Source organism: Podarcis melisellensis, assembly GCF_964234715.1.
Source record: "Podarcis melisellensis genome assembly, chromosome: 2".
Taxonomy (NCBI): domain Eukaryota; kingdom Metazoa; phylum Chordata; class Lepidosauria; order Squamata; family Lacertidae; genus Podarcis; species Podarcis melisellensis.
This window is the reverse complement of record NC_138529.1, coordinates 94558540-94586240: the sequence shown is the minus strand read 5'-3', so window position 1 is coordinate 94586240 and position 27701 is coordinate 94558540. Positions and strand designations below refer to the sequence as shown.

At 41.3% G+C, this 27701-nt stretch overlaps 1 protein-coding gene across 15 annotated transcripts in view; it reads right to left on the bottom strand.

The window, feature by feature from the left end:
* The window catches only part of FOXP1 (forkhead box P1), a 513657-nt gene that overhangs the window by 299016 nt on the left and 186940 nt on the right, over positions 1–27701 (bottom strand). The window contains exon 1 of one of the 15 annotated variants that reach the window (XM_081901950.1): positions 7104–7179. The exons of 13 other annotated variants lie outside the window; for them this stretch is intronic. The gene's annotated coding sequence lies outside the window, so the exon portion shown is untranslated. Of the gene's footprint in view, positions 1–7103; positions 7180–27701 lie in introns of those variants that run through there. One more of the 15 variants, XM_081901951.1, reaches the window with a different exon arrangement.

The following is a 27701-nucleotide window of genomic DNA, read 5'->3' as shown; positions in this document are numbered from 1 at the left end:
TTCAAGCAAAGGTGGCATTGCAACCCCCAATTGCTGCATCTGTACATTGGACTATGGACAAACGTTAGGACAATTCTCCTGCCAAAGTAAAAGTACCCACAGAAGTCACAGCACTCCAAAATGTGATTAAGATAATTCATCTAGGAAAATATGAAGAAGAAGAGTTTGGATTTGATATCCCGCCTTTCACTCCCCTTCAGGAGTCTCAAAGCGGCTAACATTCTCCTTTCCCTTCCTCCCCCACAACAAACACTTTGTGAGGTGAGTGGGGCTGAGAGACTTCAGAGAAGTGTGACTGGCCCAAGGTCACCCAGCAGTTGCATGTGGAGGAGCAGAGACACGAACCCGGTTCCCCAGATTACGAGTCTACCGCTCTTAACCCTACACCACACTGGCTCACATGATTGTTCTATCATTATACTTACCCTGTTGGCACTGCTTTCATGTTCCACATGTTGGGTATTCCCCCCCCCCCCATAAACATCTTGCCCATATTTAATCATGTTTTATGGGCAATATCAGAATCATTGTATATTAGTGAAAAGAAAAGGCTTGCCATACAATGTCCCCAGGATGCATGACACTTGTCTTACAAACAAATGCTTTTATTTGCCATTGTATGATCAAACAGACATTAAGACTTCCATCAAAATACATATTTCCTTTCAGTGTGTGTCTGGTTAGGGTTCCAACGTATGCCTAAAGTCTGTTCAACTAGCAGGCAATTAAAAAAAATATGTCGACTTTCATGTATTAAGGTGGTCTTGTGAAAATTTGTACAGAACACAGCTTTAATCTTTATTAAATCCCCTCCTTTGGTAGCTCTATTTTAGTCCTCTTTTTAACCTTCTTTTTGCCACTTTCAGAAAGCTGAAAATTGCAATGACTCAGTTCAGACATAATGCAAAACTATAGCTTAGTACTGTATGATCAAGCTTGTTCACACCCTCTTCCTCTGGAGTGCGGCCATGATAATGAGACAGGAAGCATCCTCTTCCACTTTTAAAGTAACAGGAGTTTATAATTTTGTTTGAATGAGGAACTAAAAAATAAGCCAACACCAGAAACTATAGTTTGCTGCAAGGTGTGTAATGATTTGAATGCAAGAAGACTAAAAGCTCCCTACATATTTTAATAATAGCTGCAAAATTTTATTCAGCTCATCACATTTGCCAACATGTAAAATAGCATTCCCCTCTGCTGTAACAATAAACTTAGACTGCTTTTCAATCAATAACATAGTTGCAGCCTATATGTTTAACCAGATTATTATCTTGCTTTAGCTAGCAGTGAACTTCCTTCTGCAATAATATATGATGCATAAACTATTATTAACAGTGGGATGTATGTCTTCCTTTTGTCTGCAGTGAGCTTTCTTCATAGTAGGATAGCATGAACTAAAAATGGCATCAAATAAAAACCACCTGTCCTTTAAGTGTACACCAGTACACCAGTATTCTGTATGTATACCAGGGCTTTTATCTACTCCTCCACTACTGTAGTCCCTAACACTGCCTGAAAATATGTCTCTGGATCACAGGGCCTCCAGAGCATTGGATACAATGCTCAGAAAGGAAAACTGGCAACCCCACCCCATGTGCAAACACAAATGCTTTCCACCGAGATCTCTGGATCTCAGCCCATGACTTCTGAGACTGCCTCTTCCTGGTAAACAGCATATTAATGATAAACAGCAGCATTTTCAGCCAACTCCTAATGAAAAGTGTGAAGGGAAACTAGTAGGTAGGGTAATAAGCAACCAAACAGAAGCTTCTTTGGATAATAAAGCACAATTGAAGCCCTTAAGGCTTAGAAGATTCCTCTGGTTCGGATCTAACTGCAGTTATGTATAGGACACACACAGTGAGGCTAGTCACTGGGTAGAAGAATCTGCTAACTGCCTAAGTCTGTTTTGGTGTATGGCCACCATTTGGCAAGCACAAAAATATAATGCTCGTTGCAAGGCATAGGTCAGCACAGTTGGAGCCAGATAGCAAGCTTAAGATATTATTGTAGCTATAGCATCTGGTGCGTTGGTATATTCCATGCGCTTTTGAAATGGTTGTTTTAGACCAGGTTCCAGCACTTTCTTTCTTTCTCTCTTTCTCTCACTCACTCACTCACATACACACACACACACACACACACACAGATCCCTCTCTCATTAATCTCCAAAATTGGGAGGTTTCAATTTCTCATTTCATATTCAAATACTGATAATACCAGATACACGTGGGTAAGTATATATCTCTGTCAGTTTATAAAAAACAATAAAATAAAAATAAACCATTTTCTTCATCAACTGGTAAAATAAGACTTGGAGTTCAACTGTTTTCTTTGGAAACCAAATTATTTGGCCTGGTTAGAGCCATGCCTTCCTTCGCATTACTCAGATGGGAGCAAGAACACTCTCTGCGTAAATTTGTTAAATAAGGGCATGGATAATTTGAGGGGAAGCTGAAGGAAGTCTCAAAGAAAGGAATCCGTGATAATAAGATGTAAACTGTTTTATTTTTTGTTTGTTATGGTTTAAAAACAATAAAAATCATGATGAAAAAAAAAGAACACTCTAATAATTGTTTTAGTTTATACACTTCTCAGTTTGCCTTTGACACGTGCTTTCTTTTCACTTCTAAGACTGTAAGAACAGTTGTTGCCCATGAACTCAAGGACTAGGTGGTAAATGAACATATATATACCTGGTCTACATAAGAGGGAAACACATTTTCCATACAGAAATAACTATAGAGTCATACCTCATGTTACGTCCACTTTATGTTATGTTCTTTCAGGTTACGTCCTGAAGCGACCCGGAAGTACAGGAAACTTCCGGGTTTCGCTGCTCGGGCATGCGCAGAAGCGCAAAATGACGTCACACGCATGCACAGAAGCGGCGAATCGCAACCTGCACATGTGCAGACACACCACTGCAGGTTGCGCTCTTTTCATGTTGCGAACAGGCCTCCAGAATGGATCCCGTTCGCAGCCAGAGGTACTACTGTATACGATTCAGACTTGGACACAATTCACCAATTATTCACAAAACAGAATTCTTTCAGGGTCCAAGGGTAAAGAAATGTGTTCAACTGCTGTATTTTTAAAGTAGCATCAGTTCAATTGCAAGTATTAGCTGCGCACCCTGACAAATTTGTCCAAAGTAGGATAAAACCATTTCCGCTCCACATATAAAAAGAGACTTTCACTTTCACTATCTTTTGCTTGCAATAAAAATACTATAGTGATACCTTGGTTTAAGAACAGCTTAGTTTATGGACAACTTGGATTAAGAATGCTGCAAACCTGGAAGGAGGTATTTTGGTTTGTGAACTTTGCCTTGGAAGCAGAACATGTTTCGCTTCCTGTCGAGTGTGTTCCATTTGTAAATTGAGTCCCCCGCTGCTACAGGGAAAGCATGCCTTGGTTTAAGAACGGACCTCCGGAACAGATTAAGTTCGTAAACCAAGGTACCACCATGCTATCTTTTCCAAGAACCATAGCAACAATTTAATTTAGGGGAAGCTGATCAGTGCCAGATCTGGGTTTTGGTCCGAGGTACTATTTCTGGGTTAGCGGAGTCTGTAACCTGAAGCGTATGTAACCCGAGGTACCACTGTAATGAACACCCTGACACTGGCCCTTTAAAATCATTACTTGATGGCATGGCAGCGTTCACCTAACCTCCAGTCCATCATGTTTCAAACATAGCACTGATTTTAATATCATACTATTGTTTTATTGTAGGGGACGCAGGTGGCGCTGTGGGTTAAAGCCTCATCGCCTAGGACTTGCTGATCGAAAGGTCGGCGGTTCGAATCCCTGCGGCGGGGTGCGCTCCCGCTGCTCGGTCCCAGCGCCTGCCAACCTAGCACTTCGAAAGCACCTCCGGGTGCAAGTAGATAAATAGGGACCGCTTACCAGCGGGAAGGTAAACGGCGTTTCCGTGTGCGGCTCTGGCTCGCCAGAGCAGCGATGTCACGCTGGCCACGTGACCCGGAAGTGTCTCCGGACAGCGCTGGCCCCTGGCCTCTTAAGTGAGATGGGCGCACAACCCCAGAGTCTGTCAAGACTGGCCCGTACGGGCAGGGGTACCTTTACCTTTACCTTTACCTTATTGTTTTATTGTAAACCATGTTGAGACTCTATAGTGAAAGGCAAGTAAGAAAACCAGTAAAATATATAAATATTTCAATGCTCCTCAGGCAGGTCCAGCTCTGTGCCAGATAACTGATTCCCTAAAATGTCTGAACAAGGAGTCGTAGCAATCTAAGCTCCAAACTGGAAAAAATGCTGGCATGATGGGATTAAGACACATAGGTACATAGATCAAAGGTCATGCTAAATGCTCCCGCTCCATCTCAAAGCAACGTACTGTACACTTTCCCTTTATAACACAGTTTCTACTTTTAAACATTTTGTTCCACAACAAGTGTCTGCAGCAAATATTATGTCATACGGAGACAAGATTAGGTATGAAACGTAGTATGAATAAATTATTGGCCACAACCTCTTTTAATTTTCAGTGATTGGCCATTTAGAGTCAGATTGTTTTTTATATAAAAATAGTTAATCATAGTTCAAAATTAAGCAGAATTTATTTTCTTCTTCTTTTTTTTAAGAAACAGCATACAGGATATGCCTTAAAGTATGCTTTAAAATCCTTACCCCTCTTTTCGACCCCCTTGGAAAAACGATCATACAAAGTTATTGCGTTTTATACTAATAAATGCAATGTGCTCGATTGTTTCTTTCTGCAATATGGATACTGTGCAGGATAATCATACTTTCATGGAAAGGTAATAAAAAATTCTCCATGAAAATAAACATAATATTGTACAGTAATCAAGCAAGAACTATTTCAGGAGCTTTTCATGAGTAGCCATTTACTTTGGCATAGAATTGCCTTGTGTAGCAAAGAATAGAGTATATGCACTAAGGGGGGGAAGGGGGGAAGACTCAAGAACTAATACACAGTGAAAGACAAATTTAAAGCAGCCTTCTGGTGTACTGACACAAGAATATAAAAATGACATGAGCAAGAACAGATTAGTTTACATACTTTTCAATCACAGCTGCTGCTCGGAAACCACAATACCTTTAAAATGACATTCTGAGGAAACAGATACAGCACGGCTGTAGCAGTGGTGAGGCATACTTAACACGAAATTAAAAGGGCATTTTTTATTTACATACTTCATACAGCACTGAACCCCAGCACAATTACATGGGAAATTTTTTAGTATGATTAATTTAGAAATAAGCTAGTGATAAATAGAGTGCACAGAAAATGATTCTGTTGAGCAAATTTTTATCACCAGCCTCAGATGTCAAAACTTGGTTTCAACAAGGGAAAGAGCAAGGCACATCTTCTTGGTTAATATTTAATTGGGTGCTAAAGATTTCTTATAGAGGACCTCTGAACTACTGCTGACAGCCTCGCGAGGAATCCCCAGTGATGCCAAAGATGCATGCCCTTGCTGTATAAACTAAAATAACATGAAATTTAATCAAGTCATTCAATTAATAAATCACTTTAGTGGACACTGCTGCCCAACTCCTATTTAATTACAAAATTTAAAAAATATTTGCACACTGCAAGCACTCAGATGGGCTGTGAGGTTCCATAATACATACTTAACACTTGAATGGGAGGGCAAATTTATATAATAAATGCACAGCTAAGTGCAATGATCTGATTCCACTCAAAGTGCAAAATCATTTAGCCTATCTTGTGGGATTAAAAAAAATGCAAATAAACTTTTCCCCCACTCTTTACATTTATGCCATTGCCATGGCTGAATCCCAGGACTGAGCTAAATCAGATGCTTTACCACTACAGAAAAGGCTGCCATTTGACAGGGGCCAGTGAAAAAACTCAACACTAGCTCAACACTGCTAATAAGTGTGCATGCACACGAAAACTCATACCAATAACCAACTTAGTTGTTCTCTAAGGTGCTACAGGAAGGAATTTTTTTATTTTGTTTCGACTACGGCAGACCAACATGGCTACCTACCTGTACCTAGAACTTTGAAGAAAGTTAAAACAAAGCATTATGAATGATATGTGAACATTACCACCTTTTTAAAACAATGTTCTCTGGAATTCCACTGTGCAATTTCTTACTAACTTGCACTGTTTCACATTCTTGTCTGCGATAGCACAGAAAAGAGCTCATGATGGCCTCAGTTTTGCCAGTTACCATGCAAGAGTATGTTTACAAATCCTATGGCTGCTGACCCAAAGGAATAGGAGAATCACAAAATACAGCCCAACTTTTAATTATTCCAATATGCAATACATAGGGCAAAATATTACTAATAGATCCAAAATCATTGCAACAGAAATAAGATTAAGTTTTTAATTTTTAATTTTTAACTACACCATTAAGAAACACTCAATTGCCTGCTCTCCTGAAATGCATTTAAACCCTGCCTCATTCTTATAGAGGGAATGGGGAAGTTAAGCGCATATGCAACCAATTCATCATAGATTGTACTGACTGCTACTTTGTTTTTTTGAGACCAAGTATGGATAGTGTTTGAGACCTTTAGAACACCATACAATCTGCGCCCGGCAAGTTTCAGGTAACATGTCTCCCACTCTGGGTGCTCACATCCTTTAAGTAGTGCTTGCAGCTGATTTTCGCAAAATCTTTCTCCCCTTCCTATCATCTGATAAGGAGGGGAGAAAGAAGCGCCTTTCCAGCTCTGTATTTGGAACTTTCCAAAGCCCCTTGCGAGACGCGGGTGGCACTGTGGTCTAAACCACCAAGCCTAGGGCTTGCCGATTGGAAGGTCGGCGGTTCGAATCCCCACGACAGGATGAGCTCCCATTGCTCAGTTCCTGCTCTTGCCAACCTAACAGTTCGAAAGCACATCAAAGTGCAAGTAGATAAATAGGTACTGCTGCTGCGGGAAGGTAAACAGCATTTCTGTGCAGTGCTCTGGTTTCGCCAGAAGCGGCTTAGTCCTGCTGGCCACATGAACCGGAAAAACTGTCTGCGGACAAACGTCGGCTCCCTTGGCCAGTAAAGCAAGATGAGCGCCACAACCCCAGAGTCGTTTGCACCTGGACCTAACTATCAGGGGTCCTTTACCTTTACCTTCTTAAAAAGCCCCTTGCACTGTGGTTCTCAAGCACCTGATAGCCAGCTGGTTGTTGGGTACTTGGGAGCTGCACACAAAGGATGTTAGTGGGACCCACCTGTCAATGTGACATCATAATGGTGTCATATGATTGACAAGTGGGCTGTCCTACCCATCTGTTGAAGTTAGACCTGCCAGAATGGTTTCCCACCTCTGCTTTAAGTTTTTCATTCTCTAAGTACGTAAAACGGACAAGAGTGTGCAAGATGGAATTTTCCATCCTGTTTCCTACATTTAGATTACAACAGCCAAATATATCTGTCTCAGCATGACCAGGAGGGTGGGATGCAGAACAGAACTGTATTAGATTTTTAATTTTTTTTAGTTGGTGTTTGCTAATGTTGCTGTTGGTGTAAGATTTTTACTTTGTACTTTTATGAAAAGATGTGTACAACATTTCTCAAATTTGCAAGCCACCTGCCACAGGCTTTCCAATCAAGAGGAGAAAGAAAGATCATTCCATGTTGCGAAGCAGTGAAAATGGATAGCATGGAATTTTACCATTCCACACAGTTCTCGATGCATTATTCTACGCATCAAAACTTTCTTCGTCATTCTGCAACAGACACACATAAACACTGGTACACAAACACAAGCAGCACAAAAATGTGGAGGCACGTTTGAAGCAGCATTAAAATTTAATGCAAATTATGCACTGTTTTGGCAAATTTTCCTTGGGGTGTTTTTCGGTACAGAGTTGCATACTGTATATCCCCCTACTACCTGGTGCAGCAGGCAATTCAAAGTGTGTTCTGCTCTCTGGAAACATGCAGAAGGACTGAACAGTGTATTTTCACATGAGCAGAACACAGAATCCTCTGCAAACACCATACAGGTATTTATGTAAACCAACCTTTTCATTCTGGAGACTTCCTGCAGTGGACTTCCCTCCCTGCTCCAGACTTCAGCTGGTTTATCTTCCCTCTTGAAGAAGTTTAGTCAAGTTCTTCCAAGGATATTATGATTTTGTTATTTCAGTCTATGAATGCTTCTTTCCCATTTGTGGAGAAGCAAAGTACCTGACAAGTAGAAAAGGCTTTTGAAAGTCTATTTGTATTAGGTTTATGGACCCATTCTACTGTTTAAATCAGGTCTCATTAAAATTACCATCCACACAAGTTCTCCCACTGGGGAATGTACATGCCAGAGTTACTCTACTTCTGCAGGCAACGCTGGAAGGGGATTGCCTGGCTGCAAAATAGCTGAGGACGTAGATGGGGAAGGGGAGGCGGGAGGATCAGAAAGACTTCAGGGCAGTGCGCAAGTTTCTACTCCTCTCCTGAGAATTCAACTGCCGTTGTCTCTGCATTTGCTGAAAAGCGCCCATGAAAAAAATATGCTCTCATGAGAGGAAGGTGTCCCCACACTAGGTCAAATATGGCTTCATCTGCCCATTTTATGACGGAAATGTCATGCTAATAAGCAAACACTAAGCCTGGCAGCTGACACAATCTGTATAGTAGCCCCTCAAAGTTTAATTTTTAATAGTAACGGTACTCGAACCTTAACATAAATGTATTAATGTTGAAACAAAGACAATTAAAGTCCATTATTACATATATGTATCCTTCTGTGTTAATGATCTGGAAGATTTCCTCCCTGCCACTTACATTTTGTGCTAATAATTACAAAGGTAGTCAGAAATAAGTTGTTTAAGCTGAAGAAGCAAAACCTCTTTGACTTTTAAATTTAAATGAAGGGGATGATGAATAATATATTTTCTGATTTTTTTAAAAAAATTTGTTCTGCTGCAATCTATATAAGGTTATATAAAATGTCCATTTATTATACTTGCTCATTTCTGGAATCAGACATGCAAAATTACCTTTCCCTTCTTATAGGTTTCATTTTTCACATCAAATGTCATCCAAATAGGTAATCCTAAAATCCTAATTTATAAAAAAAATAATTTTGGAAAGAAAAAAGTCATTGAGGGTTAAAGTGAAAGCCTCATGAATGAACACAAAGCATGATGAATGCTTTGGGGTTTTGTTTTTGTTTTCCTTGCTTACACTGGAATCTTGCACTTCGGACAAATTAAATGCGAAGTTTGCATGTGGTGGCTTTACCATTTCATATTCATGTGAAATTCATTTGTGTGAAAACAGGCCCCATGTGAAAAACTCATCAAATAACCAGGTCAGAGTAAATCAACACACCCTGTGTCTTGCGTGTTGATTCTACAGTCTCAAAACAAGCATATGAATCAGACATTAGTTCTATAATTTTCTATTGTTTGTGCTTCTTGGACCAAGGGTATGCAAAGGAAACATCCTGGTATCCAAAGTGAAAAGGATTTATTTTCCTGTGTCAACCATGGTCTTTGGGTGGAGGAATATCTCTGAAATGAACCTTGTGTATCAGCCTAACCGTTGACACTCACCCAGCAAAATGAGTAATTTATCTTCTTGCTGCAGCAAAGAATGATTCCTTTGGTTTGTAAAACCCAACCCAAAATATTGTCTGTGTGTCTGGCCTACTTTCTTTATAAAATAAAATAAAATGAACCTCTCTCATAGTCTTATTTTAATAAGCAACAGAAGAATCTGGCAACCATTATTTAAGGGAAGCCAAGCCAGTGTACACAAGAGTAGCACATTTGCTTGTTGCCTCTAAGAAAACCCAAAATACATTCCTCTCCTCTGACCTAGCCAAAGTACATGGCCGGATTCTCTTGCAAATTAGTTAAGTCGAGTGAGTTCTACACATTCCATACAACGGACACGCAACACATTTTTGTTATGTCTTTCTTCAATTTGCATTTAATTTGCAGTTTGCCCAAATCTTTATGGCCTCATAGCACTGATGGAAACATGGGGAAGGACACAGGAACCAGTAAGATGGTAGCACATGATAGGGAACAGTGATACAGTAGATATGGTCTGACACTTCTCATGCCAATACATTAAGGCGATCCAATAATCCCTGTTTGGCAGCAGTTATAGACAATATAAATTGTGCTGTATCTGCAGCTTCTAATAGAAGTGCCCAGGCTCAAGGCTCAGATGCCCTGGAGCAATCGGCTGTTTAGGACTTGCCAAGGAAGAAGGGGGAAAGGACAGTTATCATCCCCACCTGCCTTTCTATCTATCTGAAACCTTCTTCCACTCTACTGTATTTCATTTTAACACTCACTTAATATATTTTACTCAACTTTATATTCAAAAGAAATCAAAGCAGCTAATAAGCATAAGATGCTATAGAAATAACCATTATACACAAATGTGATATAAAAGCTGGCAACATCAACCCCGCCTTGTGTGAATCCATTGCAGACGTCCACAGTGCCTGGAGACAGGCCGTCAAGTTGTGTATCCATAGCAGTGACCAGAGAATTGACCGCTGAGAGGAGCTCAGAGAGAAGAAACGCAATGGCGCATCTATAGCAGCACAACCGGATGCCATCATCTGCCCCAGCTGCAACAAAACATGTCTCTCCTGTATCGGTCTCTACAGTCATAGCAGGTGCTGCAACCATCCAACAGCTTGACCTCACCCCCAAAGGCACACTCCTACATTGTCTCCCAAGACAGACAAATGACAACATATATATATATATATATATATATATACACACACACACACACACACACTCGCACACTCAAAATAATTACAATTTAAACCAGGATTGGAAGGAGTGGGGAAGAAACCTTAACAAACATAGTAAATCAGCAGGGGGTGGGGGGTACAGGGCAGCAGGAAGGACAAGCAATTACTATTACTAGCAGCTAGGGAATAGCGACATGATGTTTAACCAATTCTAAAAGACCAATTAAGTTTGTTCTGTGTATAAGCTTTTGTGTGCATGCACACTTCTTCAGATGCCAAGCCTAGCTTATACCCAGAACAAACTTAGTTGGTCTCGAAGGTGCTACTGGACAATTTATTAATTAATTTATTTATTTCAACTGCGTCAGACCAACACGGCTACCTACCTGAATCTACAATTCTAAAAGCTTCACAGAACAACCAAACCTTTAAGAACTGTTAGAAGATACCCAATAATGAAGCCTGGTAGAAGTATTTCTTCAGTCTGGGGCTATAATAGGTTTGCTCCTTTGCAAATACAGTGGTACCTTGGGTTAAGAACGTTCTGGAGGTCTGTTCTTAACCTGAAACTGTTCTTAACCTGAAGCACCACTTTAGCTAATGGGGCCCCTTGCTGCTGCTGCGCTGTTGCTGCACAATTTTAGTTCTCATCCTGAAGCAAAATTCTTAACCCGAGGTAATATTTCTGGGTTAGCAGAATCTGTAACCTGAAGCGTATGTAACCCAAAATACCACTGTATCTGCCACATTTCAGTTACTGGAGAAACAACAAGCAGGGCCTCAGATCCATTGGGCGGGGGGTGGGGGTGGGTGGAGACATACATGGGAAGATTCAGCCCCAGTCCTTAAGATGCTAAGGCCCGTGGTCATTTAGGGCTTTAACAATAAAAACCAGCACCTCAAATTGAGCCTGAAAACAAGGAGTTAACCTGTGCAGGTGAAATGTCAACCAAGTAATATCCTCCCACCAACCAGAGCTAAACAAATATCTAGCGGTGCTGGCATTGTGCATTAGTTGGGCTTCCAAAAGCTTTTAAAGCGTGCCACATGCAGAACATTTTGTGGAACTTCAGACTGGAGGTAACTAAAACATAAATGACTATGGGCAGGCATGTTCTCCCCAGAACAGGGTGCAGTTGATGTGCCAGCCAAAACTGGTAAAAGCACTCTGAGTCAATGCTACCACCCGAGCACCCAAAAGCATTACTGCCTCAAGAAGCATTCCCAGGCTACAAATGTGCAATGCCATATGGTTCGCACATCACAGTGGGTCAGAGTATGGTTTGCTTTGGGATTTTTAGATTAAGTATAAGACAAAACTTGACTACAGATTGTACTTAAGGAGGAGAGGCCTTAGCTATGCTCCCCCATTTAGACCGTGGCTTAGCTGCCACACTGCTCTGACCTAAAATGCTGAGGGGTGTGCAAAGCAGCTGCAATCTTGTCCTCAGGCGTCAGCACTTTAAATGCTAAGCCATCGTTTGACTCGGCATGATGAGAGAATGGGGAGACTGTCTCCTTCCAGAGTGTTCTTGAATTTGGCCTGCCAGATTTCCTACGTCTTAAAACTACAAGAAGCAGTTTCTGAAATAGGGGCCTTTACCAGGTGCTATCCTCCCTGAAGCCATATCCCTGTTGCTATGTACTATCAGCTACTTCATCACCTTTGTGTCAAGCTCCAACCCAGTTTAAGCACCCCAAAGCCCATTTCCCTGCCATCCTTTCATGGACATACTTCTTAGCTTTTGCCCTTTTTGTCAAGTGTGGTAGCGAAGCATCTACTGTTGCATTTCTGTATGGCTTGAAAGCAGCACACCACTATCTTTCTTTCACCACCTCACTTACACAATGTTGTTGTTTTTCCCACCCTTATGCTTGTATTATGCCTAATCTCATTGGGGAAGTGTTTTGGCTTAGCAGTACAGCACCTTGTGCAGAAGGCCCCATGTTCAGCGTTTTCAGGTAGGCTGGGAGAGAACCCTGCCTGAAATCCTGAAGAGCTGTTGCCAGTCAGAGTTGATAATACAGTGGTACCTCAGGTAACATACGCTTCAGGTTACAGACTCCGCTAACCCAGAAATATTACCTTGGGTTAAGAACTTTGCTTCAGGGTGAGAACACAAATCGTGCTCCTGCGGCACAGCAGCAGTGGGAGACCCCATTAGCTAAAGTGGTGCTTCAGGTTAAGAACAGTTTCAGGTTAAGAACAGACCTCTGGAACGAATTAAGTTCTTAACCCGAGGTACGACTGTACTGAGCTAGATACACTAATGTCCTGACTCACTATTAAGCAACTTCTTATGTGTCTAACCTGACATATGCCTAAGCCAGATATATGTTATTATGTTGGACCAGTTCCTCCAGAACTTCTATTCAGCCATATTCTTCCAAAACTCACCTATCTATTGAATCTGTCAACAAAGTAGCAACAGTAGGGGGGAAATATATAGTACAAATCCTTATTACCAAAGCCACACACATATTGTTGCATTTACTAACCATTTGTTGTTTGCCTGAAACCAAACCAAGAACGAAACAAACCTGCAATAAATGAAACTGACCACATCCTCAAGCTTTTAGAGCAGATTAGTTCTAAATCTGTAGCATTTACGAAGCAGTGCCTCTGGGAGAAACATTCATTTGTCTGTGGACCCAAGGTGGGTTACAAATTCAGTAGAACAACAAATTAATCAAAACAATCAACAATGAAAACCTTAAAAAATACATCCGTGTAGCAAGTGAAAATTAAAACCATCTTTCTTTCACATCCCTCCTGCTTATTTGTTTTTTTAAAGAGAGAACGTCTTCATGCTCCTCTCTCTGTCAGCAGCCAGTCATTCCAAAGACACAGAGCAAAAAATCTTTGCAAGATAGAAAAGACAAGGAAGGTTACATGAAAGAAGGCACTCGCTTCATTTTGAATTGAGTCCAGGTGTGGAAGTCAGAGCCAATCAAGAGCTGTCAATATAGGAATAACATAATCTGTAAAACTAACCCCAGATAATTAGGCCACCATAATCTGATCCAATTGAAGATTATGGCCCTCCTTCAAGGGAAGCCACAAGAGAGAGAGCTCTGCAACAGCCTTACAAAGGGTTACTGAGACAGAAACCATATTCCTATTTCCCAGAGTTGGACATAGCCAGCATATAAGAGCCTAAGATAGTAAAATGCCTCCTAGCAACCACCTGAACCAACTCTCAGACATAGAACCAGATCCAGGTGCTACAACCCTGTTCCCTATATGAGACTGTGATACACAAGCAGAGCAACCACACACCACTTCCCAGAGTCAAAATAGTAATGAGTTTCACCTAGGAGTTTCAGTCCAGTTCATATCAGTCTCTGGTCATCTAGAATTTGGTAATACTACCCCCAAATTTCCATACAGTTGCATACAGATCAGCCCGAGATGCAAAACAGAACCAAAAGCAAACACAAAACCACACAAAACAACATTCTGGAATCTAAGCAGCACTGAGCAGCTAACTCACCACCTGGGTCTGGTGAGCCATGTGGCTAATGCAATTCCACTTGGGTTTATCAAACATGAGCCTGCTTCTCAGTCTGAACAACTTGTCTCCTGGTGAGAAGATTCTGAAAGAATATGACTTTCTGCTTCATCCTACTAACCGCCTCTTCAGGAACCAAACAGTATCTTAGACCACACCACAGTTGTTCCTGCTCCTGCTTGACTTTGGGTTTTCTGAGCCTCTTACCACTTGGGATGCTGATATCTAACACCCATCCCTGTCTCTTTTTACAACAGCAGGTTGTCCATTAGGGTCAACCAAGGTGTTTATATCCCCAAAACTAGTTGGCACCCAGACTGAAAAGAGCCCAGAGATGGATCTTTTCTCATAGGAAACAAAATTCTTAGTAGAAGAACCACCTAGTCCAATTTTCAGCTCCAAAGAGAAGACTATTCTACCTGCAGCCAAAACTGATATTAAACAGCATGGGAAGCAAAAAGAACTAAGAAAGAACCAGAAACCCACTCTCCGTGCGTGAATACCCCCTACATGATTCAGAACTCTGTGCAATCAAGTTTCTTAATAATACTTGGAGCCTATGCTCACACTAGGAGGGTGCTAGAAATGGAAAGCAAGAGTCACTTCGGACAAAGACACCTGGAAGAAAATGGGGGACAAAGCAGTTCAGTACAAAAGCAAATGATAGCTTTTTGTATCTCACATGAACAATTTACATATTGTGGGATTACCTAAGGATGAGCAAGATTTCTACTTAATCAGCTACCTTGAAGAATAGATTCCCAGAGTGCCGGACTTAAACTCAATGGATGATCCCATTAAAGTGGAAAGAGCATGAAAAATGCCCTTGAGAACCACAGCTAATACTACAAACAGCAAGAAACAATCATTCTTACGTTCTGCAATTTCCAGACCCCAGAAACAAAAGGCTGAATGATGAAAGCAGCACAGGGTGAAAGACAAGGGGACGGAATCCTAATACTTCATTTGTAATTTTTCTTTCACTGACTGCAATTCTGGTACTCAGGTACTAAGAGCATGGCCCTTCTACCACCAAAGTAAGTCTCTGGGGGGAAATTCCAAAGTTTTTTTTCCTCCTGTACCCAGACCAACCCAAGGTCAGAGACAAACAAAAGCCATTTCTTTTCTGAGATGCAAAGTGACAGAAAGAGTTTCAAAAGCATAAGTGAAAGTAAAAGCTTAAAGAGGCAAGCAACAGCTAGCAAAAACACATCCTAAACTCCCCAATGCTCTGCTCACATATGCTCAGTTACTTTGATATGCATGCTATGTCACACAGGAGTATTGTTTTAATTTACTACTGCTGTGCATCTATTAGATTCAATTAGGGTTCTCACTGTCACACTCTTGAAAAGAGCCCCAAACTCGTCTTTGCAGATTCATCACAGACTTGGGGTGTTACATTTTCAGTGCAGAAAAAAATAGTCCCAAAAAAGGTTCAGGTAGAACTAGCTGATAGCAGCTTAAGTGAACAGTGTGGTGTAGAGGTTAGAGTAGTGGACTGGGATCTGGGAGACCAGGGCTCAAATTGTCAACCAGCCATTAAGCTCCCCAGACAACCTTGTGCCAGTCACTCACTCTCAGTCTAACCTACCTCACAAGGTTGTTGTGAAGATAAAATGGGAAGGAGAGGAAATATGTATGCCACCTTGAGCTCCTTGGGAAAAAGGTGGAATATAAATGTAAATAAGTAAATAATGCATAAAATAACATTCAAAACCAGCCATGTGTTCCTCCATCCCAAATTACAATGCACCTGATTTATTGTTCATCCAAAATCTAGAAAAGCAACTTCTTACTTCAGTGTTCCTCCATCCCTTTCTGCTTGGCTTCCCGTAGTCTGGCTGGCCATTATGAGAACAGGATGCTGAACTAGATAGCCCTTTAGTCTGATCCAAAAGTGTTCTAGCACAGGGGTGGGGTACCTCTGGCCGAAGGCTGAATGCAGCCCTCCGAGCATCTCTACCTGGCCCTTCAGGCCTCCGCCCCAAGCCACACCACACCAGGCCATGCCCCTAACTGGCCTTGTTCTGCACCCTCCTCTAGTAACTTTGCCAGACTGGAATGTGTCCTTGAAATGTGTTAATACCTCTTGCTTGCCTGGGTAGACTTTGGTGTGTGCCCAGCCATACCCATTTCTTCCACACCGACCACGGGTATATAGCTCTCAGAAGGTTGCCCTCCAGGGAACGTGGTTGTTTGGCTGGAAAGGGTTCCCTGCCACTGTTACAGCATTTTCTATATTCCTTTCCACATTTATTTCTGTATGAGAAATATCAGGAAAGAGAAAGGGGCAAAAGCTCAGATGTGAGTGCCCCCTGTATTGATCTAAGAAGAGACAGAAACAAGTGCTGTACCTTGCTTTGTTTTTATGTAAGCCATATGGACGAAGGATGGGTTAGACAATCATATAACCATTTACCTAGGAATAAGTTCACTGAACTCCATGCAGGGGCAGAGGAAGTGGGGTGCAGTGGGTGCGGGCTGCCCCGGGTGTCACCACTTAGGGGGATGACAAATTGCCAGGGGGCACGCACCACGGGGCCTGAGACGCGGTGACTTGGGCGCGCACAAGCTCTACGCTGCCCAAACAGTCCACCTGCTGCCCCCCCTCCCCCAGCTGTAGGACGGCTGAGTGGGAGGAAGCAGGCAGACTTTGGAAGCCCTGTGGTGTGCCCCGCCCCTATGGGCTGCTTGCCCTGCCCCTATGGGCATGCCACCCCAGGCGCCCGAGTGGCTTCCTCTGCCGCTGTCTCCATGGGCTTACTTCTGAGTAGGCATGCACTGCAAGCCTGTCAAAGCTCCGTTTTCTGTAATAGTGTCCCATGTTTACCTATGTTTGGGTTGGATCCAAATATTTCATGCAGCTCCCTTTTATATTTTATTCTCCCTCTCTAAATCTTTAGCAAGTGAAATCTATTATGATGTCAAAAGGTAGCTGACAACATAAAATGTATCCCACTGAGTTGATGCTGCACACATCTAAATTTACAACAACATAAGTATCATAAAAATTATAAGAACTGCAAATTAACCGCTGATGGGTTTGGGTTTTTTTTAGTTCACTGACATAAATAATAGTAAGGATCTGGATTACTTCCAAACATCCTTAAGTCTATTTAAAGTGTCAAAAATTATCCAGGAAACCTGTTTCAGCCTCAGACTTATCTTCTACAACACACTGCATGCCACTGAGAGAAAGGTAGGCCCTCTGAAATCAAGCAGACAATTTAGTTCAAGCACTGTTGATTTCAGTGGGTTGTAGAGGCAACTTGCTATCTCAGAAATGCACTCTTATAGAAACAACAAAAGAAAATAAAACTATGAATATCAGAATTCAGTGGTGCTTTTTTTAAAAAAAAAAGTGTGTCTGCATATATACCTGCAAGCATGATTTCTTCGTTAAATAATACATACTCAACAACACCTAAATCAAATTTTCGTTCTCCATTCTTCACTGACCAGTATCACAAGTGAAACCCTTTCTTTGTTTCACAATTTGATGTTGGAATTGGATGTTGAAGAATATACCTCATGGAGCTCCTATCAGTAGACGTTCTTGTTTGCTATATTGTTTGTATGCCAACACTAATGCTTGTCAGCATGCCTCTGAGAAGAGAGTTACTTCCCAGCTGCTCCATAGACAGCAGGTAGAAGTCGACACATTGCTTTGTGGGTTTCACACAACAGGCACACTGCTTGGCTCTGGACTGGCTACTCCTTTGCCTTAATGTTTTTGACGGCGGGTTCCCTTCTCCTCCTCCCGCAAACAGAATGGTTTCTAATTTTATGAAGAGCACAATAATTTATAATATTCTGCACAATAAATATCCCCTTTTCAAAAATGCATCAGATCTCGAAAAGAAGCCCATTTCAGTAGCAATTATGACATCACTCGTTCAGGAGTGGTCTTTACTGACGTCAATCAGTGCAACTATTCAAGATCAACTGAGCTTTGGCAGGAGGAGACAGGTACCGTCCACATTTGCTAAAGCTGTGAGCAGGTGTTCTTCATGCACAATTCACTTTAACTATTTTCTCATCAAATATAATTATACTAGGAAGTGATTAAAGGTGTTGATACATATTAAAGTTATAATGTAAATTTAAAAGAAAAAGAACATTTGAAAGGAGCCCATGCCTTTTAAAATCCCTGCCTGGCTTAAAACTTGATTCTCTTACTTACTCAAATTTCCAGTTGCCCATTCATGCCAGATGGGCATGAGGCTTTCCCATGTCTATAATGTGAATACGAAACTTGCACCGGCTACAAGACTCAGCCAGTTTTTTTTAAAAAAAACCAACAACACCGTGCTTTCTCGCCTGCATTAACAAAAAGGAAATGCATACAAAATACATGGGGTTCCCAATGTGTACCCAATATCCTGCCCTGGGACAAACAGATTGGTTTCTAGCTTTGGTATCTAAACTACACAACAGATAATCCTGCATGCCTATATTGTCATGGTCCAGTTCTGATAGTGAATCCAAATTAGCAGTCTCACCGCATAACTTACACCAATGGAAAAGTCAATGGAAAAGGGCACCTCTCAAATATATTACAGCAGCACAACTGCCCTCCTCAAAGCTTTTTATAAGGTACAGGCATCACCTCCTCTTTAAGAGAAGGAACATGACACAAAGCATGCAAATACATGCCAGAATGGTGGGGGAAGATATATAGCAATGGAGGCAGTGAGGGACACCTTTCAACATTCCACTTCAGGATTATGGATAAGAGTCATTTTTCCAACCCCAAAGAAGCATCTTCCCACTCCACAGATGAGATGGATTTGGAGGTATATGAATACACCAGCAGTATATTAACAAGGCATAAGAAGGACAGAGCCAAGTGTGAAACTCTCACAGTGCGCTTCGAGTGGTAAAGTATTCTAAACGTAATGTTTGAAGCGGACAGCCCTCCCATTGTACAGACTGTTTTTGACTGCATCTACAGCTGTTGATAATGTGCATTTTAGGATTTGACTGTCTTATAACCATTACTTGAAGGACCCAAGCCAAAATTTGCTTAAAATGTAATGACATCTGCTGAAATATTACAGTTTGCCTCAGATATGTAGGTACTACCTTCAGCAGAACATCAGATCTGTGGCCAGCCATCAGACAGCAGTTCCCAGTGTTAAAATGTAAGACTTAAGCCTTTCCAACATTTGATTATGTGTCAACACAGCATTATAACATGACACACACAAAAAAGTTGTAAGAGATATTCATCATACCAGTTAAGGATCAACAGTGATTTGGGTTGGGAATCAGTATTTCCTAATCTGCAGGAAAACACTAGAAGGGAAATATTAATACCATCAACCAAAATAAAAATAAACCAATTAAATTTGGAGTTGAAAACTAAAACCAATATATCAACCATAAATCCTGATTCCAAGTGACAATAACTACTCCATCCTCTCTATTGATTGAGTTGTTTTTATCATAATCTCCTGTATCTTGATTATCTTAAAGCAGATTGTGCACCTAGCCTAATTAAAATAAACCTCCTCAAATCATATTTGCAGCTCTGAATATAGTACATTTGAAGTATATTCTGTATTTCATCTCACATTACAGCTGGTCCCTAGCTCAGAAAGCAAAGCAAACTTTTCTATTCTTGTGAATATTCTCTTTTTTTGCCTTTCTACATACCCAGCAATAACACATTGGATTTTTTAAATGTAACTTTTTTTAATTAATCGGACCGATCTTTTATTCAATTTTTCTCAGCACTATGATGGTTATTTTCCCTGTCCATAAATCTTTAGCAATAGTCTACATGTCTCTGTGGTAGCTTTCTGAAACAATGTGTAATTGTGTTCTACTAAACATTTTTCTTATTTATCTCCCATTAAACCATAAGTCACATTTTATAGTATCCGTTCATAGTCAGAACAAGTTTCTGCTTAGCAGAATGCAAGTCTAGTAGGTAGTAGACTCTTGTAATGATATTGATAATGGGTACAAATTATAACATTTATATGAGGGAGGACAGACTACTCTTTGTTTTATAGTCGTATCATAGCTTTCCCCAAATTGTATCTCCACTGAAAATTACAGCCTTTTCCCATGAGTGACCTACCTTGCGGATATTTAGGTCTGCTTTTCTCAAGCCAGACAGTGATTGGATCTACAAATCTGTAGTTCCATTTTAATGAACTTAGGCTTTAACATGCTGCTATTATGCTGGCTCACATCAGTTTCAAACCTCTCTTCGTGTTCCCAAGACAAAACCTAATTCTCTGCTGGGCAGAAAACACTGATACATCTGCATGAGGGAAAACCCACGAGTAAAACTTTAGAAACAGACAGATTGTGGTAAAAAGATGGTAACTCTGTTCCCCCCCACTTCAAATTATTACATTTGTCTCATCAGGAATATGGGCTAAAAGATCCTTCCCTGCATTTGGGGGTTTCTTAACAGGCAGTGTGGAGCCACCCCATTTTGTGAATCAAACAACAACTGCAGTCTGGTGCCAGCCCTGAAACTTACACAAGATGTAGGGGGAAAACAAACAAAGGAAATGAAACAAAGAGCAGTTCAACAAAGTGCTAAAATGGAGTTGTTTACCTGCAGCTGCTATTCTTCAAGTGGGTATTGCCAAATATATGGAAAGGTGCCTGCACAAACCGCAAGAGGGTAAACAACCCTGCAAATATCTGTCATAGAAATGGCTCCAGCAAAAGGTATAAACCGTGAAAATATGCTAGAAGGGAACAGGAAACTGCTTGTTTTAAAGTTCATAGCAAGGAAGGAGATAGTTAAACTATACATGCTGAAATCCTTTGGACAGAAACAGACTGCATGTGGTAGAACATCCACAAGCAACAAACCAAATCTAGTATTGTATACGTCAGGAGCTAAAACTCTGGTGCAGCAATAAAACTGCTAGCATATTTGAAAAGCTAAGCGACAAGCAGCTCCGGCTCGCCCAGCCCTACCCATTGCCACCCCACCACCGCACTTAACTGACCTGGGGGTCCTAGATCACGGGCTCTACTGGTCAAAACGGAAGCTGCAGAGATCGCCCTCTCCCAACAGAAACAAACCAAGACTGCTCCATAGGAACACAAGAAGCAAACTGACTGGACAACACAGTAATAAACCCGAGCATGAACTGACCGTTGACAGTTGACAGTTGAAAGTGCATGAGCTTACTTGCCATTAGAACGTTCGTCTACCAACGCTTATACGATTGGTTAGAACGCGCCTTGTACATAAAATGTGTTAAACCCAATACATAACATCCTCATTTAATTTTCACCTGTGGCCCCCTTGGAATATCTTGGGGGTATTACAAACTCGTCTATTTCACACTAATGTGGGTTTCACATGCAATGATTCATAAGTGTATTCTTAGGGGCACTGATGTATGCTTTTATTTCCCTTTCCATCCCCTTGAAGAAGCCCTCATGCCAAAATCAAAAAACTAGACAGAGGCGAGTGTGAAAAGCTGGTGGGAGACTCTACCTGGATTCTGCATACATATCCCATCAGCTGTTACAAATACACCTAGCCTAATCAAACAACAACACGCAGATCACTCCTTCTGGGCAAGAATGCAGCACAAAGGTGTATTCAACAAAACTCTAGCTTACCACCTGCTCTTAAACCTAGTCTATGTTTTCGTAGGTGCAGCCATTTATTCCTGCATCCCCTGTTTAGGATAACATAACAACAACAACAACAAGAATTTGTATTATTTATACCCCGCCCATCTGACGGGGTTTCCCCAGCCACTCTGGACAGCTTCCAACAAAATATTAAAATACAATAATCTGTTAAACATTAAAAGTTTCCCTAAACAGAGCATACCTGACCTGCTTGTAGTCTTTCCCTTACTTTTTTATACTGGAGATTTCAGGAATTGACCTAGGACATATGACATGGGTAGCATGTTTTCAACTACCAAGTTAAGTTCAGAAGACATATAAGACACTTGGAGGAGCATAAAAAATTATATTTTGCTTTTTTCAAATATTGGCAACTAGTGATTTGTTCTCTAAGGCTTCCAGCAATGACTTGATGACAATAGCAAAAAGGGGGGGGCAGTGACTTCTGGGTTATGTAGGATAGGTGGGTCCTGAACGAAATCTCCATCATAAAACGCTTGGAAAACACTGGAATTGGATTTCCTTTTAATAGCAATTTTTCTTCTTGGTGTCTGCTGATGCTGTGCAGCGATTCTGCTTGCTTTAGAAGGGTAAAACAAAACAGCAAGCCAAATCTCTCTATTTTAAAGGGAGTGGTTTCCCAAGAAAAGCATAGTCTCATTCCCTTCCTATTTCCTGTAAGATACACAGAAAAATGCAGGCAGCAGGAGCAGCAAGCATCAGTACTAACTTTGAAAAAGATTGTGTAGCGACAGCTGGGCAGCAGGAGGCCTTAGCCTGATAGATTGCTAGGGTCTAAAAGGTAGAAATAAGTCTACAGCTTCTTCATTTTCAGGAGGAGGGAGCAAAGTTCTAGGCACAAAGCAACTTCCCAACTACAATTAATGTCAAATTAAAGCTTTCTATTTTGGATTAAAAGTGAGCTTTAATATCAATCGCTGCATAGAAGTTTGAAAGATTAATCACCTGTAAACAGTGTGTGTGTGTACGTAGGTAAACACACACACAATAAAAAATATACTAACACAACTCCCCAACACTGTCTCTTTTACACAGTAGACTGTATAGAAACTCAATGCCAAATTATTATTAAGAGGAGGAGGAGGATTTCAATAATGACAAAATCCACTAGTACAATAGATCTTTGTAGTGACAAATTGACAACAGATGTTACTCCCAGTGAACTAAGCCTAAAACTTTGAAAGGTTTTTAACACTGTAGCTATCATATACAAAACAAGGTCCATGTTCCAAATATTTCACTTAGCAAAATAAATAAGAGTTACATGTATTTGATGCTAGAAGCATTTACGAGAGAGGAGCACTACAGTAAACATTGCCTAATCACACCCTGTGAAGAAGGTCAGTGTGCTTAAAACCCAAGGTCACATTAGTATCCTACCTTTAATTAATAAGTCTTAGCACTACTATTACCATAGTTTTAACTGTAGCTCCTTCCCTGACACTAAAGGACCTAAGCATTAACAAGCTACTTATATGTGGAGCTTCTTGATATTGCTGATGAACTGCTACAAGAGATTGGTGCCATAAAAGTGTAGGCTTCATCATAAATGCTATCATGCTAAGCTGTATGTCTCTGAGGTATCGGAGCATGCGGTCACAGTTTGTAAGCATTCTCATTCATTCATTCACTCACTCACACACACACAGACACAATATTGCTGTAATCCACGAAAGCATTTTCAAGTACAGTGGTACCTCAGGTTACAGACGCTTCAGATTACAGACGCTTCAGGTTACAGACTCTGGTAACCCAGAAATAGTACCTTTGGTTAAGAACTTTGCTTCAGGATGAGAACAGAAATTGCACAGCGGCGGAGCAGCGGCAGTGGGGGGGGGGCATTAGCTAAAGTGGTACCTCAGGTTAATAACAGTTTCAGGTTAAGAACAGACCTCCAGAGCGAATTAAATTATTAACCCGATGTATGCTATACCACTGTATAGCATACATTCCCAAAGTTACACTTAAAGCCCAGGTATTTATAAAGCAGGTGGTTTATTGAAAGGGGAGCAGGTGGCGTTGTGGTCTAAACCACTGAGCCTCTTGGGCTTGCCAATCAGAAGGTCGGCAGTTCGAATCCCCACGATGGGGTGAGCTCCCGTTGCTTGGTCCCAGCTCCTGCCAACCTAGCAGTTCGAAAGCAAGCCAAAAAGTGCAAGTAGATAAATAGGTACCGCTCGGGTGGGAAGGTAAACAGCGTTTCCGTGCGCTGGTCTGGCTTTGGTGTCCTGTTGTGCCAGAAGTGGCTTAGTCATGCTGGCCACAAGACCTGGAAAAACTGTCTGTGGACAAATACCGGCTCCCTTGGCCTGTAAAGCAGGATGAGCGCCGCAACCCCAGAGTCATCTGCGACTGGACTTAACTGTCAAGGGTCCTTTGCCTTTACCTTTACTGAGAGATGAGCAGCCTGGTTTGTTCTTTCTACAAGGTTATTCAGCAGAACATACAAAGCATAGGATGCTGACACACCTAGATGCTTGCTAGAGCAACGTATATAGAGCTCATGGGCTGAAGACGCTCGTAGACGCTGAGTGAAGTAAGCACACAGGAAAGAAAGGGCAGACCTATCTCTTCATTCCACCCACTGCAATCAAAGTTGAGATCACCCATGATTACCACATGGGGACATTTTCCCTACGAGTCCTAGCCACACAGTAAGGAAATCTGTTTCAATCATGTTGGTGGGGAGTGATAAGTCTACCCACTCGATGCGCTGCCTTCCCAATAAGGTCTCCCTGTCCTTGTAATGAAGTAGTTAGAAAAGAGATACATAGTTGCATTTTTTGAATCTAGCAACAGTCCTGGCAGCATACGGTACAGACCCCACTAGATTATTCTGATGCAGACATGTTGGAACACACTCAGGTTAAAAGAAAAGCTTTCAGAATGTGGCAGTAGCATTTCAGAAATGTTAGGCTTAGCCTTTTTTTCCTGACATGCCAGCTTTCAGTGACCAAGAAGTCCAGCTTTCTCTCTCTCTCTCTCTCTCTCTCTCTCTCTCTCTCTCTCTCTCTCTCTCTCTCTTTGCCCGCCTGCCCCCAGAATGTATTCAAAGATGTAATTCCCAATATACTCCTAAAGCGTGAAAGTCCAGGAAAAACTTCATGTGATTTATCTGCACTTGGTTTTGGGCTATGCCAGCACAAGCACAACATCAGAGGGAGGCAAAGAAACCAAATAGCTTTTTAATCACTTGTCAAATTAATTCTTGCTATTTTGTGATGTGCAAAATGGGAAGCCACATTCTAAGAGGCGAAACACCTCTGGGGTTGGGTTGTTTTTTTAAGTAAGTACCTAGTAAAGTGGATTACAATAAATTCAAAACGATGTAGATCAAGAAAACAGATGAAAAGTAAGGATTTGGGGGGGGGGATAATTTATTTTCCTATAGACATAGTTGCTGAAGTTTAAGTTGCAGAAAATATAAGTGGTTATTTCATCAGCCTGACAATGATTAGGCTTCCTAGAAAATAGATGTCAGGGAGTGGTTGAACAAGGAGGAATGGTGGGAAGATCCAGCTGTAGCACAGCCAAGGGAAGAAGGCTCAGAGAGCGTGAACTGGTGATGGGACAGCAATGACTGGTCAGAGGGAGAAGAGGGAGAAGACTGGGAGAAGTGGTATCAGAAGCAGAAGAGGTAACATGGTTTAGTGAGCGGGAAGAATCCATTGCAGAGAGAAGTTCAGGATCAGAGGCAGAAAATGAAGCAGGAGAGTAGGATGATGGAGGTCAAGAGGCAGAGACAAGTCAGGCTGGTGAAGAAGCATGGGTGTCTCCCCCACCTGCTGCAACAAGCTCGCCTCCCCCAATCTCCCAGTATCAGGAAAGGCATGGAATGGGAGGAGCAAAGGCAGACATCCAGGCGCAGTCTTAGATTGCTTGGGAAAGACCCAGGAGAAGAGGGGATGTGGGAAAGTGGGGACCTTCAGTGACCGCAATTGCCTCATAGGGGCAAGACCTAATGAAGAAGAGTTGCTGCGCTCATTAGGCTTTGTACTCCTGCGCAGATCCTGTTTTTCTAATAAAGAGTTAACCTCACCTCCTCTGTGTGATTTACTGCTGGCTCACTCCTGACAATATGAGTATCAAGCACAGTGATACTCTGACTAGGAACTACTGGTGGTTCCCCATGGCTCTGATGTTTAGATGGTCTTCACTAGGTCTGAGCATTTAGTATGGCAGGCCTTGCACCGTTGAACTCCCTACCAGTAGAAGTTTGACAGGAACCATCCCTTGCTTCCTTCAGATGCCCTCCGAAAACTTTTTGTCTATTTGTTTAGACAGGCTTTTACAACATTGTTTTTCGTTTTGTTTTAAAGTTGGGTTTTTAATGGCTCTTTCATTGGTGTCACCCTTCTATGTTGTACTCTATCTTGCTTGTGAAAGTGTGGATTATACATTCGTAAATAAAGAAATAAGCTGTGCAGAGGATGGGCGTTCTGAGCTCAGACTGTCCATTCTCCATTGTTTGATATTTTGAGAAAGGCGTTCCCAAATGCTCGATGACAGGCATAAGCAAACTCAACCCTCCAGATGTTTTGGGACTACAACTCCCATCATCCCTGATCACTGGTCCTGTTAGCTAGGGATGATGGGAGTTGTAGTCCCAAAATATCTGGAGGGCAGAGTTTGCCTACACCTGCTCAATGACATGTTCACTACAGCAAATAAACACAAGCACACACTGATGCAGTAGAGGACCATGCAAAATGTGGAATGGCTCTAAAATAATACTACGAGAAGCCATGCTATAAACCAAAGGTCCCTAAATCCCGTTCTATCTTTATCTGACCTGAAACTAATTAAATATATGTTAAGAGTCTGAAAACACCACACACATCAAAATTAAAATAATTAAAACCCTCCCTTCCTCCCATTACACAGAATGAAGTGGCAGCGAAGGATATATACCAATGTTCTGAGCAACAGGCAACAAGTTGCCATAAATAATGTAAATAACTAAGATGTGGGTAATAAATCTACAGCTAAGCAAGTTATTTTGGCATCTTACTTACGAAATGCAGCACTTTGATCCCACTCTATCATCTACATTTACAGCATTTCAGTGGAATTAAGGGCTACTTCATCTAAAACATATGCGCTACTTCTATATTGATATGGTGAAACATTGCTGTTATGACTAACAGATATATAACCAAATTTCACTATCGCAAAGATCCAAAGGGTTTGACAGAAAAGGGATTCAGAGGAATTTTGAAATATTAGCATGTATCCGTTGCTATATAGCTCTCTATCCGCTTGTGATAAGCACTTCCAGCCTACTTCTTTCCTCCATATTTGCCTCATGTTTCCAGCTCACTTTGAGGAATACTTAGGGTTGTTTTTTTACCCTAACCAGCAAATAACCTTGTTCTTTTTCCTGGAGAAATGATAGTCACCAAGTCCTGTTGATACCTGGCACCATGGAATCCACATTTAAGCAGACTGCCTACAGCCCAGCATGACAGGGAGCTTCTGGTGCATCCATAACTAGTTCTGGTGCATCCATAACTATATGCAAGCAAGCACACACACACACACACACACACACACACACACACACACACTTGCTTGATGTAGCAAGTATCAGGATCTAATATATCTAAGCTACCCATTTTACCACTAATGGTAAGATGATGCATATTGGACCACTCAGTGCTGTTATCCACTTTGAAAGTGCTTAATTTCATGCATGTTGGGCTTTCTGCACACAAATGCCATGAGTCCACATTTGAACTCTGGAATGCATTATTTTTAAAAATAAATAAATAAACAACTTGCAAATCCAAGAACAATGAAATAAATGCTATCTGTTTTCTACTAGTTGTCACATTTATATTAGTAAACAAA